Here is a 2,985-nt window from a genome sequence, read left to right as displayed (position 1 = left end):
AGAAATGGGAAAAATAATTAAATAAAAATTTAAAAAACCCAAAAGAGTATTTTAAAATTTTCTAAAATAAAGATATATAATAGGGTTCAGCAGACAAAGTTATTTCTTTGAAAATAATAATAACATTTATGTACCCTTAGCAAAGATGCTTAAGGAAAAAGGAAATGTATAAACAACCAATATCAAATGTTAAAAGTGACATCACTACAGATCATAGAGATGTGGAGGTGATGATCTGAACATATTACAAAGAAATCTGTTCTGATAATTTGTTTTTATATGAACAAAATGAAAATTCCTAAGAACACATAATTTATCAAAATTATATAATAGGGCATACTTACTGCCTGAATTTTGTTTTCTAATACCAATTCTTCAACAAAAGAAATGAAGACTCCTTGAGAAATAGCTGATTTTAGGACTGGGGCAGAAAATATTTGAGATTAACCTGGAACATATGGCAGTGCCAGAAATTAAGAAAGTGCTCAGAATATAAAGTAACTATAAAAACTGCACAGCAAGAAAAACTATGAGGAGGCTATGCAGCTGCCACCAGCGCAGCCCCTGCTGGACCAGGAGCAGTCAACCCACCCTGCAAGTCTGCTGGCATCACTCTGTGTCCTAGGACTTGTTCTAAAAATCTGTTAAAGCATGGTTCATTACTATTATGTTCTACGTGTGCAGAGACATGCCTCACCCAGGACATCAAAAAGTCATTTTGAGCCAGGGGTTGTGGCACATGCCTGCAAGCCCAGAGGCTGCAGAGGCTTGTAGTTCAAGGCGCTAAGCAATTCAGTGAGACCCTGTCTCTAAATATAATACAAAATAGGGCTGGGGATGTGGCTCAGTGGTCTAATGCTCCTTAGTCCAATTCCCAGCCCACTCCCCCCCCCGACCAAAAACAAAAGTCATATTGAACATTGGCACTAATGTCATATCCAGATGAAAATCCTGAGAATATTTTGTTATTGGTGTCACAAATTACATCTTTATATATGAAGTATTCATTAACATATTTATAATAATTATGCATTTGTTTTTCAAATGCCATAGGAAATAAAAGGAACATGACAATAACTTTTTTAAAAAACTGAGAATAAAGAAGAAGCAGAGAAGAAATTCAAACAAGTAGCTGAGCCATATGAGGGGTTATCAGATGCTAAATCTGTGACAAGTATGGCAAGGAAGGATTGATTACATGTTGGAGGAGGACATGAAAGTCATTTTGATTTTCCTGTTGAGTTTGGCTTCACATCCTGGAACCCAGATGGCCTTCAGGGAATTCTTTTGGTGAAAGGGACCCATTTTGTTTGACTTCTTTGAAGACCCGTTTGGAGACATTTTTGGGAACTGAAAGGATCCCCTAGGAAGCAGAAACCAAGGTGTGGACTAGCTTTTCTCTGCTTTTAATGGATTTCTGTCAAGGAGAGATGGATTTTTCTGCCTTTGATACAAAATTTACTTCATTTGGGTCAATGTGTTACAGGGGCCTCACTTTACTCTCGACCCTGTCATTTGGTGGTAGTGAGATGGACAAGTTCAAATCTATATTTACTTCTACTAAGGTAGTAAATGGCAGAAAAATCACTACGAAGAGAATTGTCAAGAATGGTCAAGAAAAAGTAGAATTTGAAGAAGATGGCCTGTTAACATCCTTAAGGATGAATGGTAAGGAACAGCTTCTCTACTTGGAAAGCAAGTAATTCAATGCACACATTTAACAGAAATGTTAAACTGTAACAAGTACCATTTGAGGATTAACAGGAGCATTCTTTTGAAGATTTCAACTGAACCCACTTTAAGTATAAATGTACCTAAGCTAAACTAATTATAAACAGCTCATCAGAGCCCCTATTTGCCATAGACCTTTGAGTTCATTGTTGGCACCACACAGTAGGATAATTTTTTTCTTTAAAATTGGGGTAATCTCTGTATGTGCTTTGTTTTTTTCTAAAACATAATCCAAGGTGAACTTTGACTTTTGGGTAGTGCTAAGACAAGATTATATTCTAACACCAGCATGGATCTGCTTTCCATGGTGTTTGACATGAGAATTGAGTAGTGTCAGCCTGCTGTGAAGCTAACATTTCCAGGAAGAATTATCTATACAAGTAATTTCAGTTCTTTTTTTAGTATTTAGTAATGAAAAATATAAATGCATTAATGGTAATACATTTCTGGCTTAATATAAATTTAAGGAAGTTTTCTAGTCATGCATTAATGCAAGCAACTTAGTAAAGTTTTGCCAATTGTTTAAATATGTAATGTTAAGCTTAGGTTTAAAAAAGCTGGTAAACTGGGTCTTTGTCATTTGCTTAAACAAAAAATAAAAACAAAGAAAAAGAAATGTGAATGTGTTTGGTGCAAAAAAGTTTTTAAAACATGTGCAATGTTGCTGATATGTCAAAGAGTTCCCAGTAAACAAACTTGATGCTATTTGAACAACACCTAAGTAAGACTGTTATTATATTTTAACCCAAAGTATAAAATAAACATCTATGGTTACACTGATACAAATAAGTGGTTGAATAAATAAATAAATAAATAAGACAGAATAAACACATCTTTTCTGTAGAAGAGTTCCAATTTATATATTTTCCCCTAAATATGTATAGAATCATTTCCTTACATATGAACTATGAGTAATGACTTTCTTCTAAAAGTATTTAATGGAAGGGGACCGAGGATGACTGTACCATGCAGACATCTTAGAAACAAACACTGCCTTATGAAGGAGATCAGGATAGACATGAACAGTGATAAGTGATATTTGCCATGTATCCCTTTCATATGATGTAATCAAGAGTGACTTTTTGTGTGGTCTTTCTCCTAGGAAATACTATGCTACCCTGATTATGGAGAAAAGATCAGAAAAATCTCACTTGAGGGGTATACTGAAAAATACCTAAGTTGTAATTTTCAAAACAGAAAAAGTTATAAAAAAAAAAAAAAAAGACAAGTTCAAGAACCAACCAAGAAGAGGCT

General features: G+C 34.4%; 1 pseudogene; it reads left to right on the top strand.

The window, feature by feature from the left end:
* The first annotated feature begins 651 nt into the window (after window positions 1-651).
* On the top strand, window positions 652-1,703 carry LOC114093196 (dnaJ homolog subfamily B member 6-like; annotated as a pseudogene).
* The last annotated feature ends 1,282 nt before the right edge of the window (window positions 1,704-2,985 follow it).

This window comes from Marmota flaviventris, chromosome 8, assembly GCF_047511675.1.
Source record: "Marmota flaviventris isolate mMarFla1 chromosome 8, mMarFla1.hap1, whole genome shotgun sequence".
In the NCBI taxonomy this organism is placed as follows: Eukaryota; Metazoa; Chordata; class Mammalia; order Rodentia; family Sciuridae; genus Marmota; species Marmota flaviventris.
Note: the sequence above shows the minus strand (reverse complement) of the source record. Positions and strands in the feature narration are given on the sequence as shown.